This window comes from Macadamia integrifolia, chromosome 8 (genome assembly GCF_013358625.1).
Source record: "Macadamia integrifolia cultivar HAES 741 chromosome 8, SCU_Mint_v3, whole genome shotgun sequence".
Lineage (NCBI taxonomy): Eukaryota > Viridiplantae > Streptophyta > Magnoliopsida > Proteales > Proteaceae > Macadamia > Macadamia integrifolia.
The window spans coordinates 13,328,390-13,341,721 of NC_056564.1; the positions used below are offsets into that span (position 1 = coordinate 13,328,390).

General features: G+C 36.4%; 1 long non-coding RNA gene across 1 annotated transcript; it reads right to left on the reverse strand.

The window, feature by feature from the left end:
• Nucleotides 1-62: 62 nt before the first annotated feature.
• Nucleotides 63-1,584, reverse strand: LOC122085890. Its single transcript, XR_006142264.1, has 3 exons — nt 1,002-1,584; nt 738-896; nt 63-598 (listed from the first exon to the last, which is right to left on the reverse strand). It is a non-coding gene; the product is annotated as an uncharacterized LOC122085890 (long non-coding RNA).
• Between the last annotated feature and the right edge of the window lie 11,748 nt (nt 1,585-13,332).

Below are 13,332 nucleotides of genomic sequence, written 5' to 3' on the forward strand. Positions count from 1 at the left end.
TAACAGTATAATACGGTTTTAATCATTTCAGGTTATCTTTGGAAGTGTCCAAGTCCTATTGTATAAACCAAAAAAAAAAAAAAAATCATGAGAATATGTTCTGTTTTGGGGCTATTAATCCAAGACGTGCAAAACTCCACCAACATTCTAGAATAACTTTTATTTTTTAAGGTGAATAAAACGTTTGATCAAGAAAGGGCTGCTTGAACTCCTACCAGTAAAGTCCAAAGAAAAGGAGATTCAAAAAACGTTGGATGTTACGTTCCATAAGCCGATCTTAAGTTCATCTTTATGGATTTCTTTACCTAAGAAATCCCAGCAGCAACCAACGAACCAGCCCTTCAAACGTCACGACAAACCACGGAGAAGATCCATACCAAATGAAGGTTTGTTTTAAGAACAGGGACAACCATGCTCTTGAACCAGATAAGGAGAGAGTAATATGATCGGCTCAGAAATAAAGAGAGAAAGTTACAGAGAAGGAAAGATAGAAAAGAGAAATATGGTTTGATTCTACTCATCTGAAACTCGTGATTCGAAACCTTATAACCATCCAAAGCTGACTGCACAAATGGCTGAACATCATGGAAGAGCTCCCCTGCATAATATTTTCACACAATCAATATGTTGAAAATCCTAAATTAGCTGCAAGTAACATAGATAATACTTGAGTTGAAAAGAAATGAGGAATTATGGAAGTAGAGGTTACGAAGAAAAGGAAACTTATGTTCTCTCACCTTGCCCAACATGCAGTCCATACACCCTATCAAATTCGAATTTCTTCTTTGGGTTGGAGAAAGAATCAAGGCCAGTGTTAATATGGATGGTGAAATCATCAGGAAACTCAACGATTGATGAATCTTCATCTTCAGTGCACCATACCCATTAAAAGTAGCCTTTTTTAACAAGAAGGATGAGGAAGTAAAATGTCATCTTATATAAAAATCCAGTTCTGAAAATACAAAATTAAGCATTCTTAAATAACCTCAGGATAGATGTACCTTTAACAGAAAACAGAGGTCATTGAACAACCTTTTCTTCTCATTAACCAGTAGCGAAATTCTAGCTTCAACTTAAAGCGCAACTTGATCTGAAATGAGGTAGCACTTATGCATAGGTCAACTTCAAAATCACTCAAATGCAAGATGACATTTAAGACCATAACTGTTAAGAGAAGAAAATGTGTGAGGTAAATAGGTGCCTTCAGATTCAACAGAAAATACAAGGTGTCGATAATTCAAAAATATGAAGCAGACACATTCATATAAAGAAGTGATCGTCATCAATTCAAATATGGAGGGAACAATCACTAAAAATAAGCAATGATTCAGAAGGAAAATCAGAATGACACATTGGAAATGATAGAAGCATAAAAAGAGTCCCAGTGCACGAGGCTCACACTACTGCAGGGTCTGGGAAGGGTTAGACGTACAAAGCCTTACCCAGGCTTTGTGCAGAGGCCGTTTCCTCAACTTGAACCCGCTACCACCAGGTGGAAATAGACCAACCGTACCATTGCAACTAGGCTCGCCCTCTAAATACTAGAAGCCTAAAGCTTCAAAATTTCCATCTAAGTTTCCACTCTCCAAGATCTTGAGATAATTCAACTAAGCAATACACTGAATGCAATATTTATAATGAAAAATATGTCCATATAGACATTACCAATGTCAGTCTTCGCATGAACGTATAGAAACTCACCCCAGATGACTTCCATAATTAACCACACTTCAAATAATAATGCAGTATCTAATAATCAACTGATTCTGCAGAGTTCAATATGCTATGCCACTAAGTTAACAAACTAAAGAATACTATTCAAGGGGAATGCATCCAAAATATACCACTTTCTTGGTGTAAGAGGAGATGTAGAAGAACCATTAGAAAAGTTCCAACAATTGAATTGGTAACAGAATTTAGTTCTTAATCATTTTTATAATGCAGAATATCCCTGAGAATCAAATAGAGGTAACAGAATTTAGTTCTCGAGGTTTTTTTGTAAAAATCAAAATTGCTCTTGCCAATATATTAACATGCTAAATGTAAAACTGCTGTAAATCTGAGAAGCAAGTCACAACCATCAGTCCAAAGATTTTGTTAGTACCTCAAAATGAGTTGTATGCACAAAAATAAACATTAGGTAGAACACAATTGTAGGAGAGAATGATGCCAATCATGTACAAGCTAATTGAAAGTTCAAACCTTACAGTCAGTAACCACCTAACAAAAAATTTGATATCCATTGGTTTCAACAGATTCCAAGCCAACAACTGATTTAGCCAATTCTTATCCAATTTACTTATGCATCTTCTGACCCGCCCAAGGCATCTTTGAGTTCTCAGACTGTCTTCTTACTACCTGCTAGCCAAACACAGGGACTGCAAAGAAAATAAAGAAATGTCAAAGGTCGAGCATGTGCATAATACAAATTAAAATTAAACTGTATAATATGGTTTTAATCATTTCAGGTTATCTTTTGAAGTGTTCAAGTCCTATTATATATATTAAAAAAAAAAAATCATAAGAATATGTTCTGTTTTGGGGCTATTAGTCCATGACGTGCCCCCAACGACATTCTAGAATAACTTTGATTTTTTAAGGTGAATAAACGTTTGATCAAGAACGGGCTGTTTGAACTCCTACAACTAAAGTAAAAAAAAAAAAGGAGATTGCACAAAAGCTGGATGTTACGTTCCATAAGCCGATCTTAAGTTCATCTTTCTCGATTTCTTTAGCTGAGAAATCCCAACAACAACCGACGAACCTGCCCTTCAAACGTCGCGACGAACCACTGAGAAGATCCATACCAAATGAAGGTTTGTTTTAAGAATAGGGAGAACCATGCTCTTGAACCAGACAAGAAGGGGAGAGCTATGATCGGCTCGGAAATAAAGAGAGAGAAAGTTACAGAGAAGGAAAGAAAGAAAAGAGAAATATGGTTTGATTCTACTAATATGAAACTCGTGATTCGAAACCTTATAGCCATCCAAAGCTGACTGCACAAATGGCTGAACATCATAGAAGAGCTCCCCTGCATAATATTTTCACACAATCAATATGTTGAAAATCCTATATTAGCTGCAAGTAACATAGATAATACTTGAGTTGAAAAGAAAAGACGAATTATGGAAATAGAGGCTACAAAGAAAAGGAAACAACCAAAGGAAACTTATGTTCTCTCACCTTGCCTAACATGCAGCCCATACACCCTATTAAATTCAAATTCCATCTTTGGGTTGGAGAAAAATCAAGGCCAGTGTTAATACGGATAGTGAAATCATCAGGAAACTCAACTATTGATGAGCCTTCTTCTTCAGTGCACCATACCCATTAAAAGTAGCATTTTTTAACAAGAAGGATGAGGAAGTAAAGTGTTGTCTTATATAAAAATCCAGTTCTGAAAATACAAAACTAAGCATTCTTAAATAACCTCAGGACAGATGTACCTTTAACAGTAAATAGGTCATTGAACAACCTTTTCTTCTCATTGACCAGTAGCGAAATTCTAGCTTCAACTTAAAGCACAACTTGATCTGAAATGAGGTAGCACTTATGCATAGGTCAACTTTAAAATCACTCAAATACAAGATAACCATTAAGTCCATAACTGTTAAGAGAAGAAAATATGCGAGGTAAATAGGTACCTTCAGATTCAAAAGAAAATACAAGGTGTCAATAATGCAAAAATATGAAGCAAACACATATTCATATAAAGTGATCGTCATCAATTCAAATATGGAGGGAATAATCACTAAAAATAAACAATGATTCAGAAGGAAAATCAGAATGACACAGTGGAAATGATAGAAGCATAAAAAGGGTCCCAGTGCATGTGGCTCCCGCTACTGCAGGGTCTGGGAAGGGGTAGATGTACAAAGCCTTACCCCGGCTTTGCACAAAGGCTGTTTCCTTGACTTGAACCCGCTACCACCAGGTGGCAATGGACCAACCGTACCATTGTGACTAGGCTCCCCCTCTAAATAGTAGAAGCCTAAATCTTCAAAAATTAAACCCAAGTTTCGACTTTCCAAGATCTTTAGATAATTAAACCAAGCAGTACACTGAATGCAGTATTTATAATGGAACATATGCCCATATACAGACATGACCAATGTCAGTCTTCACATGAACGTATGGAACTCACCCCATATGACTTCCATAATAAACCACTTCAGACAATAATGCATCATGTAATAATCAACCAATTCTGTAGAGTCTAATATGCTAAGCCACTAGTTGACAAACTAAAGAATACTCTTCAAGGGGAATGCATCCAAAATATACCACTTTTCAGGTGTAAGGGGAGATGCCGAAGAACCATTAGAAAAGTTCCAACAATTGGTTTGGTAACAGAATTTAGTTCTTAATCATTTTTATAACACAGAATATCCCTAAGATTCAAATAGAAGTAACAGAATTTAGTTATCAAGGTTTTTTTGTAAAAATCAAAATTGCTCTTGCCAGTATATTAACGTGCTAAGAGGCCGTTTGGTAGTGTTCATAAAAAACGTTTCTAGCGTTTTTGAGTGTTAATAGAACCAAAAAACGCAAAAAACCTTTTGGTAAATTAAAGCTCCGTTCCTGTTTTTTTGAAACTCAAAGTACATAAAAAACGAAAAACCAGTGATTTGACGAAACACCCCGGAGGCTGTTCTGTCGGTGGGTTTCGTTTCAAATTAATATAGTTGAAACAATCGTTCCCGACGGTCCGCGACAGAGAGAGGAGAGCAGAGAGGAGAGAAGCCAGAACCCACTTCCCTCCTTCCGAAAAACCCATCTCAGGCTCACTTCTTCACCTATTCTCGTTCTTCTCGTTCTTCTTCTTCCTCCAACATTCGTTCCCGACAGTCGGCGACAGAGAGAGGAGAGCAGCGAGGAGAGAAGCGAGAATCCAGCTTGTTGTGACCCCTTCCGAAAAACCCATCTCAGGTAACTTCTTCACCTCTTCTCCTTCTTCTCGTTCTTCTTCTTCCTCTAACATTAGTTCCCGACAGTCCGCGACAGAGAGAGGAGAGCAGAGAGGAGAGAAGCGCGAACCCAGCTCGTGACCCCTTCCGAACCCAAGATCTCAGGTAACTTCTTCGCATCTTCTCCTTCTTCTCGTTCTTCTTCTTCATCTCTTCTTTTCTTCTTCTATTCAACCTCTTCTTCTTCTTCATCTATGGTAATCACAGTGAGGTATTGGAACAAATTTAGGGGTTTTTTGGACCACCTTATTGACTCTATTACTTCTCATCTTAACACAGTAGGTGTATTAATCCCCTCTTTCTCTGAATTTGTTTCAATTTTATTCCACTCGAATTCTAAAATTCCAAACTGCTTCTGTTGATCCCTTTTTTTCCTCTTCTCCTTGCTTTGTTTGCTTGATTTCTTTCTTTCATAATGGAAAATGTTAAACATGAATTCCCCAACTAACTGGCTGTAAATCTGTAGTTTTTTTTTTTTACATCATCAAGTAACTTCCTCACATGTAATGTCACTTTAATAGCTTTTTTGTTCTTCTGTTGATAATTTTTTATTACTCTAATATTCTTGCATTTAAAGTACTGAATAATCTGTGTATCCTATGTAATGGTTCTTATGTTATTTCTGTAAATCTGTAGTTTTTATTGCTGATTGCATATTGCAGATCTGTTTGATCTGTTTATAGTTACTCAATTTAAACACACTTCATTATTGCAGTCTTTGTCCGGCTTCCCATTAGGAGATTCCAACCACAGCTGTTTCACAGATCACAAAATCCTTGCCCAATCACACCTTTGACAACTGATTAATGCACAAAAGCCCATTGTCCCATACCAAACTAATGGCATGGGCAGAATGTTCTGAAAGGTGAGAACACCCACACCTATCATCTCCACCTAAAAATTGAGTGAGCCAGGCAGTGCTCGAAAAATTGCATTTGCAACCCATTTACACAAAAAAGTGGGCCAAAAGGAAAACTTATAGCCAATGTCAACACAGATAACCAGGGAGGATCACAAGCATTCTTTTTCTTCTTCTACTACTCTCATCTTCATTCCTTCTTTGAACTTTGTCTGGTGGGTGGATCTGTTTATAGTTACTCAATTTTGTGCTTTTAAACCCAGTTCATCATTTAGCTTTTCAGCTGGTAAGGTTTGATGGGAGCAGAGAAGATTCAAAGATAAACCTTTAATGCTACTCCAAGGAACCCCTGAACCTGGTGGTTGCAGATGTCATTATTGCCTCCTTTAATACTTTTGCCCATGCGATAAGATTTCTTCAATCCCAAAAATTTCCCCTGCAAAGTACTGTTTATTTGTCCTTCACTATGACTATGAAAATGTGGTTTTCTTTCTACTTTGATCTTTCTTTATAGAAAACTGAGCTGCTGAGCATGATTTTCTACTCTACAACTGCATTTGTGAAATCTTCCATCTGCAAAAAACACAAATCATCTCCACATTATGTCAAACAGAGAGAAGTCTGAGGTTGGTAACAAAAGAAAAATATGCTGCCCCTACTTACAACACCCTGAGGAATTAATAAAACTATTTTGCCTTCCGAGTGCCCAATGGTCCTTGAACAGTTTTCAGTATTTTTTGGTTTGCTATAAACCAATGGCCTATTTCAGAGTAATAAATAGGGACCCAACTTCAACTTCCACTAACAGTTGTATAATTAACATTGATTGGTATTGAGACAAAATGATACCGACCAAAACCATGCCCTTTGATTCTTTCCCTATGGCACATAAAGACACTTTTACAAGTAAATCACTGCCATGCTAGAGGTTGAAGTACAACTGCCTCCTTTGTTGTTTTCCTACGTTTGATTTCTTTATTATTTTCCTATGCTTGATATCTTTGTTATTTTCCTATGCTTGATTTCTTTGTTACCTTGCTTGGTTTTATTGGTCTTTCCATTATGTCTCTCCAAGATAATCTTTGTTATTTCTTTTTTTAGTGTTCAGTCTTTTTTTGTCACAGTATGCTAACTTTTACACTAACTTATAATGTCTAGCTATTATGTCTGAAAGTAGTATCCCTGCCATTAAGTGGTCAGAATTTGAGACCACTGTTTTCATTGAAGCAATGAAAGAAGCTGTAAAAAATGGTCACAAATCCGGTAATTCATTTAACAAAACTGGATGGGAGAACATTACAAAGCAATTTCAACAGGCTTTAAATCGTCCAGTCGGGAGAGAATAGTTACGCAATAAGATGAACAAGTTGAAACAAGAGTATCAACAGTTCAAGAGACTGCTTGACACAACTGGATTTGGGTGGAAGTCAATGACAAAAGCAGTCACAGTTGATGATGAGTCCGTATGGGATAGGGCAATACAGGTACACTAGATTTCACTAGCTAGTTGAATTATTTAAAAATTAGATTACAATGAATAGTACATATACGTGATACAATTACTGCTTATGCAGGCAAATCCAGGTTGGTTGAAATAGAAGAAGTATGGACTAAACAATTGGCCAGATTTAAGCATGGTATTTGGGGATGCATATGCTAGAGGTAACTTAGGGGTTGATAGTGCTCAAGATTTGGATGGCATCGACGTTGTTAATACAGTTGATATTGAGCAAGTCTCTCACTCCCCCAGTACCCCGGTGCATATAAGCATGAATGACCCCTTTCATGAGGATACTCATACTCCAACTCAGACCACCACAAAACGAAGTCTTGATAGGACACCTACGGGACGAAGAAAAAAGAGCGCCAATAAGGGAGATAGCCACGTGAAGGACTTGTATGGGAAGTATTTATCCATGAAAATTGAGAAAGCATCCAGTACTTCTGTTACATCTCCTGTTCGTGGTGGGGTAGGTGCATCTTGTCCTCGAGATTTCAGTGTGAGTGCATGTGAGGCGGTGAAATCCTCCATACCAGATATATCAAAGGAGATATTTGAAGGCCACCAGTCGTATGTGTACTGATCCTAGTTGGAGGGAGTTGTTTGTCTGTGCAGAGCCTGTGAAGAGGACTTGGCTTTTAGATGCCTTGGAGTAGTTGAGGTTGTGTTTGAATGCTACTTTTGATAATTTTGGATTCGAGACTCTACTTTTGATGTGTGTAATTTTACTTTTGGAGATACATTGCATGACTTGGCGTTTATTTATTTTGTTCTTTTTTTTTTATATATTATTGATGTGTAATGTTGAACATGTGTTTTGGGTTGAGACGATGTGTCATCGTGTTATGTTTTACAGTTATTTGTTTCCAATTGTGTAGTAATTGTTTAGGGACACCCAAAATCATTTCAACCACTCAGGAGAAACAGTTAGTCGAACATTCAATGTTGTCTTGATTGCAATGCAACGCCTGGCTAAGGAGAAAATCAGAACGCCAGACGTCAATATGATACCGATAGAGATTGCACAGAACCCAAAATACTATCCTTTTTTCAAGGTAAATATGTTAATATGATACATGTTTGTAATTAAATATATGAATGTTTATATTCTTATATGTACTGGCCATTTAATTGTCAATATATGTCATAGCATTGCATTGGCGCCATAGATGGTACTCATATCCATGCGGTAGTTCCAAGAGAGGATCAAATTCGATATAGGACTCAGAAGGAGATCACAACTCAAAATGTGATGTGTGCATGTTCATTTGACATGCGATTCACATATGTGTATGCGGGATGGGAAGGTAGTGCAAATGACTGTCGAGTACTTGAACAGGCAAGAAGTGATCCTCGATTGAGTTTTTCACATCCACCTCCAGGTATTAACTTTATACTGTTATATTAGATTTTCATTTGAGTGTATATGTAATAATATATATTATTTTTTGTCTGTATGAAAGTATTATGTTGTCGACTCTGGGTATGCTAGCCAATCTGGATTTTTGACACCATTTAGGGGTGAGAGATACCATCTACCAGACTATAAAGGGCGTAGAAGATCCCCAAGAACAGCGAAAGAGTTATTCAATTATAGGCATTCATCACTTCGGAATGTCATTGAACGCATATTTGGGGTATTGAAGAACAAATTTAAAATTTTAAGGCTAATGCATCAGTTCCCAGTGGAAGCTCAGGCATCAATCGTACTAGCATGTTGTGGGCTACACAATTATATTCGAGAAGAGCATATTGCTAATGCAGAATTCGTGGAGATGAGCGATGATTTAAAAGTTGCAGAAGATGACTTGAATCCGCCACATGAAGATTTCGTTGATCATTCTACAATATAATCAAGTCAACGAAATCGGGCAAAAGAGATGAATGCCACTAGGCTAAGAATACAAATGCAATGGCTAGACAACAAAGGATGCCAGAACTAATTGAAAACTAAAACCGATAACTATTTTGCCAAAACTAAAAACCTAAATTGATATTTCAACCCACGTAGTACTTGTTTTATGGTACATTTATATATGTGGTACAAGTTGATATATTATTATGAATGTCATATATTTGGATGCTATATTAACTTTTTTGATAAATAAATTTCTGTTACAGATGACTTCTTCTATGCCCCCACTCATGATAGCAACTTGTGAAATTTGTGGGAAGAGTTGTGGTAAATATACAACCAAGTCGGGTAAAAATATTGGAAGAGAATTTTTCAAGTGTGAAGATTCATGTAATTTTTCCATGTGGGTGGACCAACTACATCTATGTAGATGTGGTAAAGGTCAATACAAAGTACGAACTGCGACGAAAGGTCCAAACAAGGGACAGTATTTTCTATGTTGCCCAAGTTCAACTGGGGTAATTTATTTCTACGATTGACCTATACCTATAGATAATTTATGATTTTTGTTTAATTCGATGTTAAATTTCAACGACCCTAATCACATCTATTATTTGATATAGGCTGATAACCGTGGATGTGGTATGTTTGTATGGTTGAAAGATGAAACACATATCTCTACCATACAACATACATTATGTTCAGAAAACTCAAGCTCAACATCAACATCATCCAGACCACTTTCCGTTTCGAACGAGTACATGAAAGGATATCTGGAAGGGACACTTAAAGGATTAGAGGACCAAACAAATAAGATGAAAGACATCCTCCATGCATTCAAGTCTTTAGACTTGGAAAAAAAGTGAAAATTTGGGGAATTATGTAATAGTTAACTTGCATAAGGCATTGTTAATACTGTATTTTATTCATCTTTTGGAAACCATGTTTTTTTTCGTTGGTGTGTAATATTTTATTGTCCCAAAAAAATTTATATGCTTATAGTATTTTAATGTTATTTTTGTAATTATTGACTTAAAAGAAAAGAAAAAAAAAACCGCTTCTGAAACAAGTATTACCAAACGGCAGAAATGTCGTTTCTTGGTTCTGAAACTGTTCTAGAAACAGATTCACCAAACAGCCTTAAATCGTTTAAAAATGGCATTTTGACACAGAAACTGAAATTTCCGTTTCTGACACGAAACGGAGTTTCTGGAACAGAAACGATACCAAACGGAGCCTAAATGTAAAACTGCTGTAAATCTGAGAAGCAAGTCATTCAGTTAAACACGTTGGAAGATGTAATGACAACATTAAATCTGTATGGCAATATAGAACTGCCAATATTTGCATAATTCTTGTATTTTCATTCTTCTCCATTTTCTTACTGGTTCTATTCATCAAGATTCTGCTTTTCAACAGCAGATCAGCTTATTCTCGCGAGTCCCTTATATCTCCATCATCTTCAGTAAGTGTTCACTAGATAAAACAATTATTGTTCCCATCAGCCAAAACGACAACAGCATTCAATCATTCACGAGCTAAGCCTTTCTATCTTGTAACAGCCAATAATCCTCAACACCAGCTGCTCAATGTAGAAAGCATCTCACATTGTCCATTGCAGGCACTATCAATGTTACTTCAAAACTTTCCCACCGAGCAAATATGATCTTCCTCTCAAGCCACAAGAAACAACAGAACTCACTTGTGACAAAAAATAAAAAAATAAAAAATCGCTAAGACAGTAACCTACTTGGATGACTACCACAACACAACTAAATCACTCTATAAAATATGCAAAAGAATTATAAACAAGTGTTTGCAAAGAAGAAGTGTACGAACCTCTACTTTTTCCTACAATTTCTGGACTATGGTAGCTAAAACTTTCTTCGGGGAGTCAGACTGCGACAAAATCGATGACACTGAAATTGAGTACCACCGAATCAGAGGAGCGGGCATATGATCTTGACGCTCAAATGACTTCCGAGGTTTGAATCCAGGGACCTCCCAGCTCCATTTCTACTGTTCCGCCATTATCATCTCTCCAGACCCTAGATCTCAAACAATAATCTTTCTACTGACAATCCAAGAAAAGAAAACTAACGAAACACGCTAAAAGCAGATGTGATTAACAAAGAAATCGAACTGAAATGCCTCTCATATTTTTTTAATTTAATTTCCCCCTTCTTTCCTTCTTTTGATCAGAGTTTGAATTTTCAGCAATCATTGTGCTCCCGCCATGTTGTCTCTTTTTTCCCCCTTTTTTCTAGTGGGGAGCCCTACTATGATCGCTATAAGGATATCTCCATCTCTTTTTTTACTATTTCAACTTCCAGCTGAGAGACACATTCTCGCTAGGGAAGTTATAGCAGTAGTACGATTCATATTTTGAGAGTAAGGATAGCAACATACAAGATTGAATGGAATCTTTTTGTTTTCTTAAGTGGTTTTAATGGATCCAAATCTAACACCTTAGTAAATTTGAAAATCCCACCCACAAGCAGAATCATAGGAACTCAAAACAGCAGCAGGATTCATATTTTGAGAGTAAGGATAGGAACATACACGATTGAAGGAAAATTTTGAGTTTTTGAAATGGTTTTAGTGGATTTAAATCTAACACCATAGTAAATTTGAAAGTCCCACCCGCAAGCAAAATTTGAAAACTCAAATTCTAACACCATAGCAAAATTTTGAGTTTTTAAAGTGGTTTTAGTGGATTTAAATCTAACACCATAGTAAATTTGAAAGTCCCACCCGCAAGCAGAATCATAGGAACTTAAAACAACAGCAGATCTTCAACAACTCCCAAAAATAGAATTTAGATCAGTCCCAAATTACTACAGAAACTAGGTCTTCTTTAGTACTTCAAACCCTGAAAGTTCTATTCCAATTCAATGGTTAGATATAAGGGTTTGGGCAAGTGAATAAGAAAAGAAATAGAGCTCCAAAATTAGAAAAAAAGCTATAACTTCACAACCATACAGCATAACAGCATAACAAAGATCAAATTCTCCAATCATCATATAGAACCATTAGATTAAACACAATATGTAAGAATCAACTTGAACCAATTACCAGAATTCACATTTCATCAACCCAAAGGAATAGAAACCAGATAACAGAATTTAGTAACCACCAGTAGTTTCCTATTTACAAGGCAGATCAAGCACCAACTCGGATCAAAAGCACAGTATGACCAACAGCTAGGAACCCCAAAATATCTCAGCATTCCAAGAACCAAAAGTCGAGAAAATGCTACCTGAAAGTTGCAGCCAATAGCCACAGAAGCAGAAAACCCCGCCAATAAGTTTATGGCCAACAGTAACTTCAAACTTCATAGCTCAACAGATTATAACCCCAATAAACCTTCAAATAATCTTAAATCAAAGAATAAATCTCACTAGTAACTTAGATGTGCAAGAACAGAGGTGAAAGAATAGAAATAAACCAATAGATGATAGGGGTGTAGAAAAAAAAATTCAGTAAAACATCTATGTACAATGCACAATGAGAAGAAAAGAACAGAATATGTCTAAATATTAGGTGTAGACTTAGTATGCTCAAAATCCAGATTTGGTCCATTTTTTATATTGAGAAATTAAGTATATTACAAATAATGAACACTTAACTCAAACAGAAAGCCTATATGCTGTTCTTTATTAAAGATCCATCTCTCTAATAAACTGGCACATGTTTCAAGGTTAGACAGCAATGAAAAGCCATATACTTGCAGAGAATCTAAAAGTGGTTCGTATAAGGTAGTTTCTATTTCTTTTTACTTACAATTGGTAGACCTCTAAAGCTAGGTCATTCCACCAAATTTAGAACTCCATTATATTTTCAGTGAAATCTAAGATTACAGGTCCCGTGGTCGATGTTCAGAACAACCAGAAATAGGTTTATTGTAACTTCTTAGGCCTCACCCCTCTATTTTGCAAACCCAATCCTTCCCCCCCCCCCAAAAATCCACTTTGCAAAGGCTAGGTTTGTTTGAAGTTTAATTTATTATTCAACCAAAATATATATAGGGGCATAACAATAAACAATATTTTAGTTCCTGTTTAATACATTGAAGAACCATAAAAGTGCTCATTTTAGTAACGGACATATGGAGGCAAGAGGAAGCTCAACAGTCAACTTGCAGCAAGGG